General features: G+C 41.8%; 1 long non-coding RNA gene across 1 annotated transcript in view; it reads left to right on the top strand.

Moving 5' to 3' along the window:
* Positions 1 to 21,702, top strand: part of LOC125113318 (uncharacterized) — a 257,564-nt gene that overhangs the window by 99,264 nt on the left and 136,598 nt on the right. The window contains exon 3 of the long non-coding RNA XR_007131412.1: positions 4,888 to 4,954. This is a non-coding gene — a long non-coding RNA (uncharacterized LOC125113318). The remainder of the gene's footprint in view (positions 1 to 4,887; positions 4,955 to 21,702) is intronic.

Below are 21,702 nucleotides of genomic sequence, written 5' to 3'. Positions count from 1 at the left end.
ACAAACTTGACCTAATGTCTAAAGAAAATATCAACCAAAATAATATGCTGAGCTGTAGCTCCTTTGAAAAACGTTGAGTGATTGAAATCAATCAGAGCCTTCATGTTCTTAGACTACACTGAAATTATGGTAGAAATACGAGTTCCCATCATGGCACATCGGAAACGAATCTGACTGGGAACCATGAGGACGCAGGTTCAGTCCCTGGCCTTGCTCACTGGGTTAAGGATCTGGTGTTGCTGTGACTGTGGTGTAGGCTGACAGCTTGGCTCCGGTTCCTAGCCTAGGAACTTCCATATGCTGTGAGTGTGACCCTAAAAAGCGAAAAAAAAAAAAAAAAAAGGAAAGAAAAAAGAAATTACGGTAGAAATATATAAAAGAAAGAAAATGAGATAAATGAAAATTAACAAATATTTTGAACTGAGCAAAAATAAACCAATGGGACCTAATCAAACAGACAAGCTTTTGCACAGCAAAGGAAACCGAAAAGAAAACAAAAAGACAACTTACAGAATGGGAGAAAATAGTGTCAAATGATGCAACGGACAAGGGCTTCATCTCTAGCATATACAAGCAACTTATACAACGCAACAGCAAAAAAGCCAACAACCCAATGGAAAAATGGGCAAAAGACCTGAACAGACATTTTTCCAAGGAAGATGTACAGACGCCAACAAGGACATGAAAAAATGCTCAACATCCCTGATTATTAGAGAAATGCAGATCAAAACTACCACGAGATATTACCTCACACCAGTCAGAATGGCCATCATTAATAAGTCCACAAATAACAAGTGCTGGAGGGGGTGTGGAGAAAAGGGAACCCTCCTGCCCTGCTGGTGGGAATGTAAGCTGGTACAACCACTATGGAGAACATTATGGAGGTACCTTAGAAATCTATACATAGAACTTCCATATGACCCAGCAATCCCACTCTTGGGCATATATCCGGACAAAACTTTCCTTGAAAAAGACACATGCACCTGCAAGTTCATTGCAGCTCTATTCACAATAGCCAGGACATGGAAACAACCCAAATGTCCATCAACAGATGATTGGATTAGGAAGATGTGGTATATATACACAATGGAATACTACTCAGCCATAAAAAAGAACAACATAATGCCATTTGCAGCAACATGGATGGAACTAGAGACTCTCATACTGAGTGAAGTAAGTCAGAAAGAGAAAGCCAAATACCATATGCTATCACTTATATCTGGAATCTAATATATGGCCAAATGAACCTTTCCACAGAAAAGAAAATCATGGACTTGGATAATGAACTTGTGGTTGACAAGGGGGAGGGGAAGGGAGAGGGGTGGATGGGGAGCTTGGGGTTAATAGATGAAGACCATTGCCTTTGGAATGGATTAGCAATGAGATCCTGCTGTGTAGCACTGGGGACTATGTCTAGTCACTTATGATGGAGTCTGATAATGTGAGAAAAAAGAATGTATACATGTATGTGTAACTGGGTCACCATGCTGTACAGTAGAAAAAAAATTGTATTGGGGAAATAACAAAAAAGAAAAAGGAAAAAATATATGTATGATCTTTGGTATTTATATTTTAAATGATTCTATTAAAGTGGCCATTGGAAAAAAAAACATGTACCCTAAATTCACAATTCAAAATAATCAAAAAAATGGTGTTTCACTGCAGAAACTCATCTTAAAATGAGAAGAAATATAATTAATCCTCCTAATCCTCCAAAAAAATGTATTGGGGAAATAACAATAAAAAATTTAAAAAATATTTCGAATGAATGACAATGAGAATACTGTGTATCAAATTTGTAGTCTGTAGCTGAAGCCATTGTAGAGAGACATTTATGCTTTTAAATGGAGTAGAAAAGAAAGGCTGAAAATTCAATGATCAAAGTGTCCGTCTCAGAAAATTAGATCTGTTAAAGCCAAATAAAGTAGAAGGAAGGAAGTAATAAAGACACGAACAGAAATCAGTGAATTAGAAGATAAATATGTACTATATAATAGGTTCAACAAAGCTAATATCTTAAAAATAAATTTTTAAAAGACCAAGAATATGTACAAATCCCTGATCAAGAAGAATTAAGAGAGGACATAAGTTATTCTTATTAAGAAGTAAATAAAGGAGTTTTGTATGATCTCACAGACATTCACAAGATAATGAGGTTATATAAACATCTTTATGCCAACCAAGTTGAAAATTTATATGAAATAAATAAGCTCCTAGAAAAATACAAATTACTCAAATTGGTAGAAATAGAGATTTTTGAAACTCTACTATCTATTTAAGAAAATGAATCTTGGGAGTTTCCGTTGTGGCTCAGTGGTAATGAACCCAACTAGTATCCAAGAGGACATGGGTTCGATCCCTGGCCCTGCCTAGTGGGTTACGGATCCAGCATTGCCATGAGCTGCAGCATAGGTGGAAGACACAGCTTGGATCTGGTGTTGCTGTGGCTTTGGCATAGGCCAGCAGCTACAGCGCCGATTTGACCCCCAGCCTGGAAACGTCCATGTGCTGTGGGTTTGCTATTTAAAAAAGAAAGTAAAAGAAACTGAATCTTAATAAGGACGATAATGATGACAGGGATGATAGTTGGAGAGCCTCTTAGACCCGAGCTTCCATTCTTCATATTGTGGGGCTTTTATTAGAATAAAGCCCAGGGGGAAAAAAAAAAAAGGAATAAAGCCTGGGTTCTCCTCCGTATTCCCCTGACAGGAGAGCGGATGGTGTGACAGAGGAGTTGAGGGAAGGAACTGGTGTGCTCAGCTCAGGTTTGCCTTCTCTTTATTCAGACCTGACTTCCTGCTGAGAGAAGTCTTGTGACCGGCTCTCTTTTCTGCAGGAAATAACCTGCTTGCTCTTCCCAAGGAGACCGGAAATTGTCCAGTGTGTTTAGAGGTGGGAGGACAAGTTGTCTTCTGGGAAAAAATACTAGCCAGGCTGCAGGTCTGAAGTCATTGTCTCTGACTGACTATGTCAATAATAAAAATACCATGTAAAGTTTCATCTGCCTTACTCTATCTCTCAATTTTTTTCCAACCTGGGAAAAGAAGAAAGCAGTATTATTTATTAATCTTGTAAATTTCTGTCTAATAAGTGGCTAAATTCTCTCATTTGTAAAATGAGGTAATAATGGTATGAAATGAATTAATATGCATAAAGTGATTAGAACCTTTCCCGGCAAATAATAAGCACTTAATAAATGTTAGTTACTACTTTCTTCGGAATATTTAAATTCTTCCTTGATTCCAGAACGGGGCTAAATGCTTTACATTGCATTCTTTCATGTAATATTTAGAAGAAATCTATGAGGTAGACATTATGATTAGTTATTCTTATGTAACAGATGAAGATGTTGACATTCGGGAAAGTTAAGTACCTTTGTCCAAGGTCTCACTTCAAAATACACAACTCCCTCTTGCAAATATAAGCCTTTGGTGATTAAGTGGGTCAGACAAGAGGGAGCAAAGGATTCACACGCATTTGTCACCAATTCTGGAGAGGAAATTTAGGGTGCAGGTCCTACTGATGGTCAACCAATAGCATCAAGTTTGGAGAAAATGACATGTTTGTATGATGTCTAAAAAGACCCAGTTTAACAGGAGTAATGTTCAAAACAACACTATATATTCATGGAACTCCAAATATGCCCAAGAATCTTCACCAACATTGTAAATATCACACAATGTAAGTATTAAAAGTGAAAGAGTTGGGTCTTTTCAAATGTCACTAACCTTTGGACCTCCAACTCCAGTTCTCCTTGGAGTTTTCCCAACTTCTTGAGACCGTCTGATGGAACACGATCAAGATCAGATTAAGTTAGATGGGCCCACCCTTACAAACGGTTCCAAAACCACTTTCCCCTTTCCTCATCCCTCCCACTAAGCTGGGCTAGCCAAAACCTTCTTTCCTTTCAGCATGAACGTGAGCTCTGCGATCAGGCTCACCACACAATCTTTTCCTAATCATTCCTTGAAAAGAAGAAGGAAAGACCTTTTTGGAAAGAATATATGATATCTGAAGCAGATCTTTGGATCACTGTTTGGTGTAAAAACATGATTTTTTTTTTTTTTTAAGACAAAAACATGCAGTCCCCTTAAGCAGATTTGGATCTTGCTGATATTCATGCAGGTGTTTGGAAATGTTCACAACCTGAAACGGGGCCAGGAATTAGAGAAAAAGATATGCTTCTTACACTTTAGTGGAAGGGTTTATGGGATGGAGGGTATTTTCAAGACTACATTCATTTCTGGAGCCAAAATTGTATCATGCTGCAAACGGGGCTATGTTTTAAATTGCAAAGTGCTGTTTAAATAAAGTCGAGTTATCCAAATATCTGGAGTTAAGGAATTAACAAACATTCAGAACAGGTGAACAAAATGAGAAACGCTTTCAAGTGGTTTTTTTTTAAGGTATTGTATTTGTGTGAAGTCTTTTTTATTGAATACATTTGACACATCACATTATAAAAGTTTAAGGTGTACAGGTGTGTTACTTTGATACACTTGTATCTTGCAATGTGATTGCCAATACAGTGATGTTTATCACATTACATAATATAGCACAGTATTATTGTCTGCATTCACTATGCTGTGTATTAGATCTCTAGGGCTTCTTCCTTATTTGTTACAAATTTGTAACCTCAGTTACCACAGTCTTCATCCCTCCCACCCCATTCCCTGATAACCACCGTCCTACTCTCTGTTTTTTATGTTTAACTTTTTAGATTCCACATATAAGTGATATCACACAGTACTTGTCTCTGACTGGCAAGTTGAAATCTATTCAGAGAGACCTCAGTTTCCCTAACTGCAATTAGGACTCCATTAAGCACGTTGACATGTAAAGAGGATTTTTATATAAAGCCTATATTTCACCTTGACTTTCTTGCAGATGGCAACTATAAAACCGCAAATATCCGAGCCAGAGTTTCCTTATGTTGGAGCTTCACACCCAAAGAGTAAGTAAAATGCTTTTCAAAAGTACCATTAGTTCAGCTACTTCCTCGTATTATATGGTACCCAGGTGGCTTTTAAGTGTTAATACAACTTCCCCAAAACTGCCTCCCTGGATCCCAGGGATTAACTCAGGCCCTTGGAAGGTAAGATCTGCTCATTATTTTAAAATTCTCTGTAGTTTCTTTACAGGGCATATTCAGTTGGGCCACCCCAGAGTTTCCACTTTATAAAATGCCCCTTCCCAACAAGAAAGAATATTTATGAAGCTTATTCTGACATCTCCGAAATTAAAGTAATAATTTTTTTTAATTGCCAATCTGAAATTGATGTTCCCTTTCCAGTGAGAAAGAGTGGTTTTTATGATGCTTGTTCCGACACTTCTGATATTAACACGCTTTTAAGCCTGCCCTTCCGCAATGAAGGGGAAGTAGTGAAAATCTCTTTGGGCGTCTGGGAACGACATCGCCATGTGAGTGAGGTCTTAGAGAAACATACTCCCCTGGCCCTTTCACTGGTTTCTTTTCTTTTTTTTTTTTTTTTCCTAGTTAGATTTCAGTTTTATAAAATTCAGAATCAAACAGTCTACTCATATAGGACATGTGTAATGGGCTTAAGCAATAAGGACGAACAAATGAGAATGGAGAGGATGACCATCTTCGAATTTAAAATAGCGGTTACATCGAGGGGGCAAAGTAGGGAATGGGAAGACTGGAAACGATGGCACGGCCAGTGCTCAGGTTTCAATGGAGCGGGCTCGTGGGGCTTTGTTTTTATGCTCTGTAGCTAACTTGCCGTTGCCTCACACAGATTCTCTTGTATATGCAAAACATGTTGCTAAAACAATATTTTAGTGTATATGATATGATTTGTGTGTGTGTGTGTGCATGTGCATACACATGTCCCTGTATCTTTGTATTCCCTTCTTATCCATCCATTCTTTTGTCTGTTTTCTCTAGGGAATAGATTATGTTTTTAGACTTAATTTTGCTGGAGTATAGTTGACTTACAATGTTGTCTTAGTTTCAGGAGTACAGCAAAGTAAATCAGTCATACATATAAATATATCCATTCTTTTTTCTCATATAGGTTATTACAAACTATTGAGTAGATTTCCCATGCTGTATTGTCCTCTTCTTTTTGTAGAAATCGTACCCAAAGTTCTGGGCTTGTGCCCTTTTCCTCTTTCTCCCCAAACTCTCTTTATGTACCTTCACAGAAGGATTTTCATAGAGCAAGGGTCAATGAAAGTCATAGCCATTGGCAGTCCTGAATGACCCCAAATACTAAGCAAAAACCTGTATGTTCCACTGGCAAACACCATCAACCAAGGGGGAAGAGAAAAATGAAGTTTACATGGGAGATATGGAAGAATAAAAGATAAATAAAAGGGGTAAACATTCAAAGTAAGAGAAAGCATGAGAGGTGTTGGCCCCTGTTTCTAAAGAATCCATCAGGCAGCTAGAGTGGTTCTGCCTGCTTGGGAATCACTCATCAGAGATGCGAGTAAGGTCTCCATTGAAAACCAGAGGAGAAGTATTCATGGCAAAACCGAGAAAAACATTTTGCTGAAGCTTGTAAGAGCAAATATACTCAAATTCTAAAAAGACATTTTCCAACTACATTTATATAAATTATATTCCATGTTGCTGATCAACATAACTTTTTTTTTTGTCTTTTTGCCTTTTCTAGGGCCGCTCCTGCAGCATATGGAGGTTCCCTGGCTAGAGGTCCAATCGGAGCTGTAGCCTCCAGCCTACACCACAGCCACAGCAACGCGGGATCTGAGCCTCGTCTGCAACCTACACCACAGCTCATGGCAACGCCGGATGGTTAAACCCACTGAGCAAGGGCAGGGATCAAACCCACAACCTCATGGTTCCTAGTCGGATTCGTTAACTACTGCGCCATGACAGGAACTCCAATCAACATAACTTTTAAATCAAATTTATTTTCAGAATGATAACCTGAACAAAACTGTTACACTTGTGTGTGCATCGCTGGATTAGTGCGACCAATGACCATAGATGATAAACAGTAACTAATAATTGTGTGGGAGGTTAAAAAAAAAAGTCTACCATTTCATGTTCTATTTGTAACTATTAAATCCCCAACTTGAGAAAGAGAAAACAATTTGTTAAATTACAGTAACAAAAATTATGATATCTGAACAACCTTGCCTAAGTGAAACCTGTGTGTCAGGGGATTTGATGCGTGATGCCACAGCTTAAATTTTACTCTTGAGGCTTTACTGTGTCTCCAGGAACACAGTTGAAATTATAGCTTTGAGCTGGTCAGATCCATACACTTGATTCCTTAGGTAAATTATGCTTTAAGCATTTTCTCAATTTATAATGCCTTTAAATGATATTGGATCCCAGACCGTTTGGACCTCAAAATAGAGGAAAAAAAATGTTGCTGATTTTTAAAAATAGAATTCCTTTTTATTAAAACATGTACATGCACTACAGAAAAGATAGGAGATGCATATAAGCTGAAAGAAGCAGAAAGTCATGCATAGTTCTAGCATTTAGAAATCAAGACCAGAGTTCCCATCGTGGCTCAGTGGTTAATGAACCTGACTAGGAACCATGAGGTTGTGGGTTCGATCCCTGGCCTCTATCAATGGGTTAAGGATCCAGCGTTGCCATGAACTGTGGTATAGGTTGTAGATGCGGCTTGGATCCTGTGTTGCTGTGGCTGTGGTGTAGGCCGGCGGCTACAGCTCCGATTGGACCCCTAGCCTGGGAACCTCCATATGCTACTAGTGTGCCCCCCCCCAAAAAAAAGAAATCAAGACCATTGTACCATCTCAGTATATATTCTTTTCTCCATCGTTTACAATGGCCACATGGTAAAACATTGCATGGATATACCATAGTTGATTTAACCAGTCCCTCATTATTAGAAATTTAGGGTTGTTTTCCATTTTTGGCCATAATTCATAAAGTGGCAATAAATATCTCTGGAACATAAATAAATATCTGTACAGATTCATTTGATTTCTGCAATTAACTCTGAGCAGAAGAGAAAATTAAAAAATGGAGGCAGCAAAGGAGCCTTGCTTTCTGTAAGGTCTCCTTTGGCTTCCACAGGCCACCTGGGCTACAGTCAGACTCCTGCTGATCCTGTGGGTTTGGAAGGCAGCCTCCATATGACCCAGCAGTCTCATTCCTGGGCATGTATCTGGATAAAATTACAATTCAAAAGGATACATGCACCCCTGTGTTCATAGCAGCACTATTCACAATAGCCAAGATATGGAAACAACCTAAATGTCCATTGACAGATGAATGGATTAAGAAGATGTGGTGTGTGTATTATATATATATATATATATATAATACACACACACAGTGGAATACCACTCAGCCATAAAAAAGAACAACATAATGCCATTTACAGCAACATGGGTGCAACCTAGAGATTATCGTACTAAGTGAAGGAAATCAGAAAAAGAAAGACAAATACTATATGACATCACATATGCGGAATCTAAAATATGGCACAAATGAACCTATCTACAAAACAGAAACAGACTCACAGACATAAAGAGCAGACTTGTGGTTGCCAAGGGAGAGGAGGGAGGGAGTGGGATGGACGAGGAGTTTGGGGTTAGTAGATGCAAACCATTACATTTGGAATGGATGAGCAATGAGGTCCACAGCACAGGGAACTATATCCAATCTCTTGGGAAAGAAAATGATGGAAGATACTGTGAGAAAAAGAATGTGTGTGTATGTATGATTGGGTCACTGTGCTGTACAGGAGAAATTGGCACAACACTGTAAATCAACTACAATTTAATTTAAAAAAGGGAAAACCTAAAAAAATGTTAAAAACATAAAAACAAACAAACAAAAACAAAGATGTTTGCTCTGCACATCTTCACTGTGAGAGGTCAGTGTGTCTCCCGGAAGGCTCTAGGTATGAGTCATCTTCCAGATTCAGAAGGAGAAACAGCTCTGGGGTTAATAATTGTGACTAGGCTGGAGAAGGCTACAGACTGGGAAGCAGAGGAGTGAGGGCACAGATGGGGACGGTAGAAAGAGTTCTTTGAGCATCTCTCCTACCAGTATACCCTACTGACTTGAGAAACACCCATACAATCCTGCCAGGACACCCTCCCCCGACCCCGGGCACCACGAACTCTCAGGTGGGGGCAGAGTTAGGAATAGGTTGTGTCCTTGATTTTCCCCTGGCAGGGCCAGGGCCCGCTCTCTGCTCTCCCATTGCAAAACCTCTGTGAGCCCTCAGCGCCCATGTAGAGAGGTGTAACTCTTCATCCTGGAAGTGAAGGGACCTCGTCCTCTCCCTCCTGCTCCAACCTCACTGACCACGCACCAAAGCAGAGACTGTACCCTCAGCTCCTTCAGCAGGAATGTCTGTCCTTACCTCCAAAGTTTCTGTCTTTTCTTTATAACAAGGTTTTCCTATCCATTTTGCTGCATCTCCCTGTATGTGTACATAGTCTGGGGCCAAGGAACGTATGCACAGTGGAAGAAGGACAGAGGCAATGAGGGGAACACCATTTCTGAACCATTTTCCAAAGGAAATGTCATCCAGATGGGTTGCATAAAATTTCCTAAAGGAGAAGCAACCTGTACTTGACCTACAGCATTTTCATGTTTACATGTTATTTAAATGCAGACGTTATTGGCATTTTGGAGCTCTCTTGAAAGTCATTTAAATAATTACCTAGATAATGGAATGTCCAGGAGCATACATGAGAGGAATCCAGGATGCTTTGCTTCTGAGGAGGATCCTAGGAAATAGGACATTAATGGAATAGAGGGGCACTCATGCTAAAGAAAGTCACAGTTCTTGAAAAGAAGAGAAGCTTCTCATATAAAATAGAAGACCAGTCCTGGAGGCAATAAATTCTGCAGCTGGTAACAGCCTGTGATTCTGGGTAATGGAGATGGAAGGAGACTTATACTTTTTATTTGGGGCTCTGCTTTCTGGATCTTTTAAAAATTACTATGATATGCATGCCTTGCTTTTAATAAAAGAAAAACACTTAAAATAACTATAATGGATATACCCTTTCAAAATAAATGCTTAGATTTCAGGTCCTCAGGCTGTGACTCAACATGTTTAATCTTCTAAAGAAACTGCCTTCACAGACTGCGTAGCACCCAATTGCCACTGTTGTTTCAACTGAACATCTATTAACGATAACAAAATGGTCTATAAAATAAAAATTAGATATCGTTTATAGGAATTTCTTCAAAATCTAAACATTAATGCAAAATACAGAAAGCAATGTGAGCCTAAAACAGACGCTCCTATCTTTTCCCCATAAATCACCTTGTTTTATTTATTCCTAAATTCACCCAGTGTCATGAAGCTAAATATTTTTGACTTAAATTTAGTATAAAAATGGTACAGAATAATAATACCAAATAAGAGTGCTATTAAAGCAATGGCCCTTAAAAATCACTGGTGTTTGAATTCTATTTTATGAAAATGTAATTTTCTTCTTCATTCTCTAGCCCAGGTGAAATGAGATTGAGCTTGACAAAGTATCGTGTTTATTCTTCCTTGTTTATTAATAGGGGACCAAGAAGGCCTTTTAAATGAAATGTAATTCAATAGAATTAGTTTGAAAATAAATAGAGCACATGTAGTTAACTCTGCTTTTGAAATTAACCTATCAGGCGCCGATCTCTGTAATTAAAGAATCCTAATTCACAATTCTCTGAATCACTGCATTTGGCAGGCAAATGCCAGTAATTTTCATTTCACAACACAGTGCCTCAGACAGTAATAAGCCAGAACGAAACACATGCAGGTTTAATCAGGTAACAAAGCATGTCAAATACTTACCCTGAAACAAGGGAGTCTGGCACATGAAGTGTGAACCTCCGAGAAGCCCCTTAGGGGATGTTATAGTCTCCAAGCTGTACCTTTTCACAGCTTCTGATGACACCTTTAAGAGGGAAAAAAAGTCTCACCCAGAAGAGGTGTCAAAACAAATCACGCTCAGTGGGACTTCTGGGGGCCGAAGATACAAACACAGACACACAGACACACACACACACACACAAATATATATTGATATAAATGTGGAAGCAAATATATTAAATGAAAGATATTTAAAGAATGGTCTTTGTTTATCATCAAGTAATTTTGGTCCAAATGCCCTCACAAGAAACAATGCTGTATTTAACTCTTAGAAAAGTATTTAAAAGTTGGGCTTTGGTCTACGGGGCTCCCAACTCACTGTTTTAGAGCCCAGGAGTAAACCGGTAAGGTTCTGCTCTTAGATGGAAAACCAAAGGGCAGGAGGACTTTCGAAGGCTCTCCCGTGACAGTTCCAAGGATCTTGAGTAAAGGACTTGATGTCTAAAATCCATGCTCTATGGAGCAGCCAAGGAGCCAGTGAGGAGAAAATTTTGCACAATGCATTTTGCATAGCTCACATTTCCAAAGCCAAGTCCCATCCACCAGTGGGCAAAGTTGATCACAATGGTTCCTCCCTTAGATTTGGACAGGGAGCTTGGCCACCTCGGCACCCTGCTTTGGCTTTGCCTCTCCTCAGGGGGTGAAGAGGCCACAGGGCCAAGGGGAAGTGCCAACCTGAAGCTCTGTCACCAAGACCCTAGTAGGTGGTCCCCTGCACAAGCCCATTTCCAAGGTCCTTGAGGGCTCTTTCAAGGTCCATCCTCCTGAGGGCAGCGTTGGTTGCTGGGGTACACACTCTAGGCAAAAGGGGGTGATCAAGAGCTGGTGGACTGAGTGGCTCTGGCTTGGCCCCGTGTGCTAGGCTACCCGTGGGGATGCACTCCACGCCTTTGGTGGGGTGGAGAGGTTCACAGCAGGAAACTGAGAGTGAGTCCTGGCTGGAGGGAGTGGATCTGTTTATTCCCTTTCTCCAGCCCCACATTATTAGGAAAGGGCCAGGTCTCATTTCTGGAGAGAAACTGGATCTAGGTTAATTTGCGAGCTTAGGATCTCAACAGGGTGATTTGCTTAGTTTTGTTCCATTTTACTTTCTGGTCTTTGGGATCAAGAACCTCTCCTTATTGGTTTTCCATGATTATTTGATATCTAATGAAAAACTTATATTCAACCATAATCACGAAATGAAATGTAAAAATGCCTAGTAAGGAAACATAGTGAAGGAGTTCCTATTGTGGCTCAGTGGGTTAAAAAACCAATTAGTATCCATGAAGATACAGGTTCGATCCCTGGCTTTGCTCAGTGGGTTAAGGATCCCGCATTGCTACAAGCTGCAGTGTAGGTCACAGAGGCAGCTCAGATCTAGCATTGCTGTGGTTGTAGCATAGGCCAGCAGCTGCAGCTCTGATTCAACCCCTCACCAGGGAAACTCTATATGCCGAAGGTGCAGCCCTAAAAAGTAAAAAAGAAGAAACAAACACAATACATAGTCTTTGCTTGTCCATTGAATATATAATCAAGCCAGTCAAAAGATAAAACTTCACAAGAAAGTATGCAAGTAATGGATTAAAGCTTTTTAATTAAATTAAAGTATTTTTTGGAAAACGGGAACAGCATATCTCTATATTTATTGCAACAATGAGCAATACATTTCCATTTAATAACAAGTAAATCACAATTATATAAATAATCATTTCTTTTCAAATTTTAATATTAAAGGTATTATTCCAAAGAAGTAAAATATTTCAGGCATGAGCTAAAATTTGCATTTAGCAAACAAAAATATGATGCCTGGCACTGTGTGATCTGTTTCTCTGTTTAAAATTTTAGGACACAAAAGTGCTGCGTGGTCACAGGGAATGACAGAATTAAAGTGACTGAGGTTCTGCTGCTTGTACTTTATGTTCAGTATCTGTTGTGAATTGTTTTCCCCCACCTTCATATGTTGCACCCTAATCCTCAGAGTGACTTTTTTGGAGATTGGGTCTTTAAGGAGGTAGCTAAGATTAAATAAGGTCATTAGGGTAGGGCCCTGATCTTATGGGATTGCTGTTCTTCTAAGAAGAGGAAGAGACACCAGAAATGTCTCTCTTCCTTTGTGCTCAGAGGAAGGGCATATGAGGGCACAGGGAAGAAGGTGGCTGTCTGCAAGCCGAGGAGGGAGGCCTCTCTAGAAACCAACCCTGCTGACACTTGGCACTTGTACTTCTAGCCTCCAGAACTGCGAGAAAATTAATTCTGCGTTTAAGCCACTTTGTCTGTGCTGTTTTGTTATGGTAACCAGAGCTGACTAATCCACTACCATTGTTTGATCATTGTTTGTTTTGAACCTACTGTTTAATCACAGGAATGCGTCATACCATAGGGCATGAACACATGCGCTGTCATGGAGGCATGAGTGATCAGTTCCAAAAGCCCAGCCACAAACTCCTGAAAGGACATGAACTGTTCAGTTGGCGTGGTGGGGGCCAGCTGGGAAGGTGGATTCTCTGTGTTCACTTCCATGTAAGATGCTGTGTTTATTAAAGAATGCATAATCAAGGCATGCTAATTTGAAGGTTACCGAGATATTTTTATACATAAAATCAACAGTAACTTCAGCAATTACTCTATACCAAGTATAGATGGGAACAGATTTTTTTTTTTTTTTCAGGAAAGCATACTTTATCACTGACATTGTTTAGAATCCCCAGCCCATGGAGATAATGAAGAGCAGATCCACTTTCAGTGGATTTTAGCCTTGTTTTTAAAGTCTCTGCAAACCACACACTCATGTATGACCTGCACTCAGGGGGAACTGCTTCCACTGCCCCTCCTTCATTCTGGGTCCCCTGAAAAGTAGCCCATTTGTCTCGAGGAACAGTGGCCACAGGCCTCACAGTGGGCTCCATCATCACATGGTAATTTAGGCATCGTGACGCCAACAGAGGGGCACTGACCATCTGCCACTGTCACCTCTGGGTTGAAATATGAACAGAACCTCCTAACACATTTAAGAAGGATTTCCTTCAGGCCACAGAGGGCCTAGTTCATGTGGGGGGAGACATCAAGAGTAGTGAGCCTCTTTCCAGCTAAGAAGCATTTCTTAAACTTAAAATTCTTTGGTGTCAGCAAGCGATGCAGGAGTCTTTTTGGTGTCTGTTTTCGGAGGGTCTTTGAATGGTGCTATTATAGCAGGTGGTGCTGACAGAGGACCTGAGTTCTACTCTTGGCTCTGATACAGATGTTCCATGTGGTTTAATGCCTCTCTGAGTTTGGCATCTCCAATGTTACTTACACTGGAGAGGATCATTTATACCATGCTTAGTCAACGGCAAACTATGGAGCAGAAAGGAGCTTGGGTTGGTTTTAGGAGCCAGGAGGGAGAAGTCTGGATGCTAAAATAAAGGGAAGATAAGAAATTCTAGGGGTTCCCATTGTGACTCAGCAGGTTAAGGACCCAACTAGTATCCATGAGGATACAGGTTCGATCCCTGGCTTTGCTCAGTGGGTTAAGGATCTGGCAATTGCTGTGAGCTATGGCATAGGTCACAGATGCAGCTCGGATCTGGCATTGCTGTGGCTGTGGTGTAGACTGGCAGTTGCAGCTCTGATTCAGCCCCTAGCCTGGGAACTTCCATATACCGCAGGTGTGGCCCTAAAAAGAAAAGAGAAAAAGAAATTCTAGCTCTCCTTTCCCAAGGTGCTTCAAGCAGTTCTGCGGCTGAAAACCCTGCCATTCATCTCCGCCTTAATAATTACATTTTCTGAGCACTCCTCTGGTTCACCATATCATTTTTTAGTTGAGTGCCAGTTATCTCCTTGATGTAGAGCAGAACTCCACTCCTCCATCTCTTGGGCAGAAAATGTAAGAAGAATTGTGACTAGGGGAAGCAGGAGAGCCACCTGAAAACAGTTTAGTTTTTAAACTAAAGTGGTGTTTAAAAAGAAAAAAATGGTCTCTCAATTTCAGTCTATTTCAAAATATGTATTTCAAAGCAATCACAGGATTAGGACAAAAACTCTCACCTTGACCTCTAAGGGGAAACAATGCCTGGTGCAGACTGAGAGCTTAGTAATGACTATTGAACAAAAGGATCCCAGCTCCAGGGCCAGAAGTACTGGCCATGATGTTTGGGCAGCGAAAGGGCTTGCAGACCATTTGGGTTTTTTCCCCACCTCATCTTGAGCTCTTCTTGCTCAATAAACAAATAAACCTTCCTAGAATCATGAGCCCTAAAGACCGAAGGTGTGTCCTTGTGTTCTGACCAGTGATCTAACCATATCAGCATACAGTGCATAAGATTGGGAAAGTCATACTCACGGTCAAAACACGTAGATCTCTAAGAGCTGACAGGGTCATCCTGAGAACAATGCATCCTTCTGAGGACAGTGACAGCCACACTCTGAGTGTATTGTCCTATTTGCTGTCTGTTATAACTAGGTGCCAGGTACCGGCTTGCCAAAATATTACAGGGTGATTTCACCTGCCAATAACTGGGTAGAGTAGAAATGCTTGAAAGTCCTTTGTTAGGCTGGGGTTCTATCCTGTGACTGCCTTACGTTCTCACTTTACCTCCCACTCCCATCAATTGGATGATGTTCAAGACACACATGGAGGGAGGAACCATCCATTCCCTTCCCTCCCCCGTCTGTCCCCCTTCCCGGTGGAAAAACATTCAAAGTAAGGGTTCAATTCAGTGTCACTTACCCGTGTTTTGCTTCTGCTGAGATGCGCTCCACTGAAGTGTTATCAGAGCTAAACAGACGATGCTCCCTGAACCTCTTCCCCAGGGACAGGATATTCCCAAGCTGCCACTTTTCATCCAGCTTTCAGGCCACCAGATTCTTTCCCGGTCCAGCAACCTTGGAGCAGAGGATAAAACTGCAGTTATCGTCGTCATGGAAGCTGCTCTGCCCCCTAAGAGTGAAGAAACAAGAGAGTCCATTATGCAGACTCCTTTCAACGTGAAGCTCCGTAAATGGTGTGTTGGGGTTTTTCTCTTAGCAAGATTTCACAAAGAAAAACAACCTTTGATCTGGTCCATAAAACGGTGTTTTAAACCCTGAAGTGAAGACTAGCCTGAGCCTCAGACCCTGATCATGGCCAACACACTTCATCAAAAGAAACCTGGGGTTACCGGGCATGGAGAGAAATAACAGAAAGAAATGGGGCCCTCAGTAAAAAAACAAAACAAAACAAAACAAAACAAAACAAAAAAACAGTAGTAAAAACAAGATGGAAAAAAATTGATGAACTGCACCAAAATGGAATGTTCCATTCAGGGGAAAAAACCCTCATGGATTTCATTTGGGGTTCACTATTTTGGGCTTTGATAAATGAAGGCAACATGTTCTAAAATATGTGGACTTAGCTCAAACAGACCTTGTCATTGCATCTTTTTAAAAAAATTTTTTATTATAGTTCATTTATAGGGTTCCTTCAATTTCTGCTGTACAGCAAAGTGACCCAGCCACACACACACACACACACACACACACATTCTTTTTTTTTTCATGCTATCAATCTTCCATCATGTTCTAACCCAAGAGACAGGATACACTTCTCTGGGTTGTGCAGTAGAACTTCATTATTTATCTGTTCTAAAGGTAACAGTTTGCACACTGCGTCTTGACAGAGATTTCCTCCAGATGAGACTCCCTGAATTACTCTGGATAGGATTCCTCTTATTGCCTCTCAGTTTATAAATATTTGAGAGAAAACTCCAGTTGACCAGGAAGGCACTTTTGCTTGAATGGTGGTCTTTCTGTATGATGCGTTGCTATTAATGGGGATTTAACGTTTACCTTTCACCTACTAATTGCTTACTGGGGAAAGAAATTAACATCGGATAAAAGGAAAGCTACAAACTAAGTTGGTTGTTATTTGTTTTGTTTTGGCCCATTAGACTTTAGACTTCATTTTTGTATATACCAATTGCTAAGTAGCAGTCATTCAAGCTTGAAGAAAGGAGGGATGTTCCTTTATTTCAAGGAATCCATGGTCTCTTGAAGGAGATGTACTTCAAGCCAGGGATGATGATGCAGAGTTTTAACCGACTCCGTACAAGGGTTTACAACAGTGGGAGATAAGTGCGTCTGTTCTCTACGGGGAAGAGAGACATCAGAGACTGCCACGAAAATGGCACTTCTTCCGTAAAAATCCCTGTGGTGAAAATTGTAAAAGAAAAGTTCCAAAAATGTTTCTTTGGTTCAGCTATCGGTTTTAAAATTTTATAACACATTCATTCATTTACTGCTACTGGGTTTAACTTATTTTCTTGCTTCTTAAAAAAAATAGAAGGAAAATGAGAAATATCATGTTTATACCAAGTCACTTCAGTTCAGAATAACACTCAGATTCACAGAACGGGCAGGCATTGAGTAGCTTGTGCCGATCACTGGCCTTTATGTCACATTTGGCCACTTTATACACTCATTTTCCAAGGTGCTCTCTTGTTACATTTCACACAGTGAGTTTTCTTATCTTATAATCTTAAAAAGTTGCACGGATCCTCCAAAACAGATGCAAGTGTTTTTGCGTCCAACAAGAAGTCCTATTCCTGATGCACCATTGATGACAGCTCAGCCTCACGGCAAGGGTCAGCAAGCGGCTCGGAAGCACAGAGCAAGCAAACAGCACACACACCAGCCTGTAGGATCCAAAGTCATGGAAGTTAAGAGAATATCTCCTTATTGTTTCATAACAGAGTCTCGGTGACGTTTCTAGGGGAGCACAGTTCTTGAAACTTCTGCTAGCACTCCTGACCCACCAACAAGGCAGGCGTCAGCCTGAGAACAGATCGGGAGGCCAGGGAGTGAACTGTCCTCTCCGTGGCTGCTTTGTGGTGGGACTGGGCCTGGAGGGCAGGATATTCTCAGCTGGAGTGGGGGGCGGGGGAGGGGCAGCAGATAGGCAAGGTGAATCCCCTTGGTTGACCTATAAATTCTGCTGAAAAAGAAATTGAAATACACTCTTATTTTCCTATGAACTCTACTTCTTCTGTGCAGAAATGTGAGCAGCTGGCCACATCTGCGGAAAGCAGAGCTCATAGATATCAATTTGGAAGCCTCATTGCTCTTGAGAAGTTGCACAATGAAACACCCTTTTTGATAGTAATCTCTTGTGATGAAGTCACTTGGCAGAAAGGGGGCCTTTATTGTTGAGCTGATGGGTAGCTTAAGGGCTAAAGTTTGTGACACCTAAGAGTATGCAATTTATTTAAATTTTTTTTTTTTTTTTTTTTTTTTTTTTGCTTTTTAGGGCCACAACTGCAGCATATGGAAATTCCCAGGCTAGGGGTCAAATCAGAGCTGTAGCTGCTGGCCTACACCACAGCCACAGCAACACCAGAGCCTTAACGCACTGAGTGAGGCCAGGGTTTGAACCCCCATCCTCATGGACAGCCACTGCGTTCATTACTGATGAGCCACAGTGGAAACTCCAAGAGTGTGCAGTTTAGAGGAAGACCGAATGACCATCTCCCCCGCCCCCACCCCAGTTTTCATGGCACATTCACCTCCATTTAAGAAAGACAGTCGCTGTGGAGGGGACAACGGGGAGGAGCCACAGGAGATGAGAATGTGATCCCTGCTCCAAAGAGTTTCTACTGTAAGGAAAAGCCACTCATCTTTAGGCCTTGAGGGACACGGGGAGGTGGGGGGCAGTAGTCTAATGCCCACTAAGAAAACACGAAACGGCGATTCTGTGACGTGATGGGGGTGTTCGTTAACACTGCAGTGGTCATCATCCTGCAAATGACACTTTGATATATGTTAATTATAGCTCAGTAAAGCCAGGAAGAAGTGAAAAATAAAGCTAAGGAAATTGAGACTCAGAGAAGCCAGTCCTTTGCTTAAGGACACATAGCCGGGGTTAGAAACACCATTTCAGCTTTTCATTTAGTGACCTTTGTAAAACAGGGCACTGGCCCTTTTTCTTTGAAGGAGAAAGAGACAGACACAGAGAGACACTCTTTGATGCAACGAACCAGGGGCCGGAAAGGAAAGCACTCCACCCACAGGTCTGGACCCTCACCAGCCCCTGCAGAGCAAACCTTGATGGCTGCATAGGGTTTCACTTTCAACCTCAGGCTGACAGAAATGGTCATGAGTCACCAAATTCCCTGTGAACAGAAACGACCCGGCTTCTCACACCTCCAGGGACCGCGGGACGGTGGTGGCGGACACCGTGTGGTCTCAGTCCTGGGTTCTCCTGGCTCACTCGATGTCCTTAAGGGTGTATTTGGGATGGGCCACCGGTGCACATTTCGCCCCCACATGGGGCAGCTGCAGCTGGTGAGTGGAGCCAGAGTCCACCTGTGTATGGACAGGGGTCAAAACCCGACTTGGCTGTGGACTGCCTTGAGACCAGTCATCTTTCAATGTGCTCGTAAAAATGAAACCTCTACTAGTGGCCGAGTTCTGGGCTCTTGTTTCAAGTTCTGCTCAGTTTCACGTTCAGGTTGAGCAAATGGTCTCAACCCTGACAAACAAGGATGCCAAGGAACAAGCAAGAAACAAGTGTGTGTTCTGTTTGGTTTTGTGAATGGATTTTTAAGAAATCTGCTTGTCTTACTGAAAAAAAAATCTTGTTGAGAATCCTTACATGTCAACGACATTGCTAGCTTTTCCTGCGACAAGAAACTCAGACAATAGGCTATCAAGCTCAGGGACCATCCGATTCCAACTAACACACTTCCACCAGCCTGCTGAAAAAGAGCAGCTGTTCGGGAGGACAGAGGTTATCGCGTGGAGACCACAGGCAGGAAGGGGAGCCAGGGTGGATCTCATCTTGGGATGAGGGATGGGAGCCCAGTCAGGGACCAGCCTCTTCCCTGGGGACCAGCAGGGGGGCTTATCTCTGCTTCTCTGTTTTTCAGCATCAGTTCTCTTTACAGATGGCTTTTCCTGCTTCTCGGAAACCCCAGCCCCATGTCACTTCCCCGTCTCAGGGCTCCCACCCAACCAAGCCTTCTAGGTTCCCCTTCCAAATTTCTGGGAGAGATACTAATAGGTTTGGATTACTAGTGACCAGCTCCCCGCGTCCACCCTTGGTTCCACAGCTCTGGCCAGGGCGGCAGCGTGTTGAGTGAGCTGGCGGCTGGGACCCAGGGCTGTGGGTGTGAGCGGCTGTTCTGAAAGGACTGTGGTTTGGGCGCCCCCGCCAACAGTTATCATTCTTGGCACTCAGATGGCTCCACGGATATCATAGAACTCACTCTCTCAACATCTTCTTAAATTTAGCAGAGTGAGCAAAATTGTCTTACAGATAGGAAGACGAAGGTTGGTGTTTCAGTAAACTGCCTAAATCAATTTGCAAGCCAAATTGCTAGCTCCAGACTCAGTCTTTGCCGTGCTCCCTATTGCTTGCTCCCTCGCACTGTGAGGGCTGGCCGAGGATGCCCTGTGTCTTTTTGAGAGGAGTGATGGAGTTTGTCCAGATAATCTGCAGGGAACCCAGGCAGAAGATCAAGGAGATCCGTGGTTTATGCCACATCCTTTCACCAAAGAAAAAAATAAATAAATAAAACATCTCTTCGCCAAAGTGCAGTCTGGTTCGGCAGGGAGGATCCTAGTCCCTTGAGAAAGTGGTCACCCCAGATCAAATGATGGTGGCTTGGCCCCATCGGGTTGCGCCTGGCATTTTGTCATCAATAAAAAAGACTTATTAAAATTCATGTTGAAATATTCTTCCATCACTCTGAAAGTATTCACTTTGCTCATCTGAAAAATAGAACCAACTTGCCAGTTTCTAAGTTGAAATGTGTGTGTACTGCCTAGAATAACATTGACTTAGTATTGCTTTTAACATCAAGCTCCAGTCATGTTTTCCCTGTCAGTTTTCCTCTTCTGGATCCTCTTACAGACTTCCACGCATAGGTGTGAACACACACACTTGCACACGCACACATAGATGTGCACCTGCTTTGCCTCCCTGTGTGTTACAAATGACAAGGAATTACTCACTAGAGGGTATTTTGACCTGAACGAGCTCTGCAGCTTGATCTCTCCACGTTCAGGGTTAACAAGTCAAGGTTCAGATGGGCTGGTTCCTCCCTCCACCGGGCACTGCGTTCATCCTCTGTAGAATTTCAGGACCCCTGACAGATTTCTGCATCATAGTTTGTTGCAGAAAGTGTTTGGCAGGACATTCAAGTTAGATTCCAGCCAGAAAAGGTCCAAGGCACTTCCCTACGAGAAGAAACATTCAGTTCTAATGGAATTAGTGCTACGATTCTCTAGTTAAGATACAGTTTATGAAAGACCCTTGGATGGCCTATAGGGGATTCTGAGGCCAGAACCCAGGTCCTGTTATTCATTATTTTCTGATTCAAAACACCTGTGGAGTGATAAATCTTTATAAGCATTATTTCTCCCAAGCACATGTAACAGAAATAAAAACCCCGGGACATCCAGATGTAGAGACATTGCCTTCGTCAGAACCTCCTCTAACAGAAGAGCTGTTCACAGCTATCATTTCTTCCCTTGTCCCAGCCCCTCACTGGAGCCCACGCTCAATCCCATTCCCGCCCTACCCCTCACCACCGAGAGGACGCATGCGTTGCTTTCTCTCCTGCCTCCCTGGCAGACAGATAATAAGTGAAATAGCCATCACCACCATGAGGATTTCTGAACCTCTTCCCTGGGCGGTCACAGTCCTGAGGCCAGGACACATATTGTCATGTTTCATCCTCACTCAGGCTGGGCACAGCTTTAATTCCCAGGTGAGACAGGAGATCGGCCTGACTCTAAGTCCCATGCTTCCAACCACTGAATGGAATTTTTCATTCCCCAGCAATATTTTCAATTGTGATTGAAGAAATTCTTGAGTACTCTATTCCAAAGATGTTAATGGCAACTTTCTAAG

This window comes from Phacochoerus africanus, chromosome 13 (genome assembly GCF_016906955.1).
Source record: "Phacochoerus africanus isolate WHEZ1 chromosome 13, ROS_Pafr_v1, whole genome shotgun sequence".
In the NCBI taxonomy this organism is placed as follows: domain Eukaryota; kingdom Metazoa; phylum Chordata; class Mammalia; order Artiodactyla; family Suidae; genus Phacochoerus; species Phacochoerus africanus.
The sequence above is the reverse complement of the archived record's forward strand: the minus strand, read 5'-3'. Positions and strand labels throughout refer to the sequence as shown.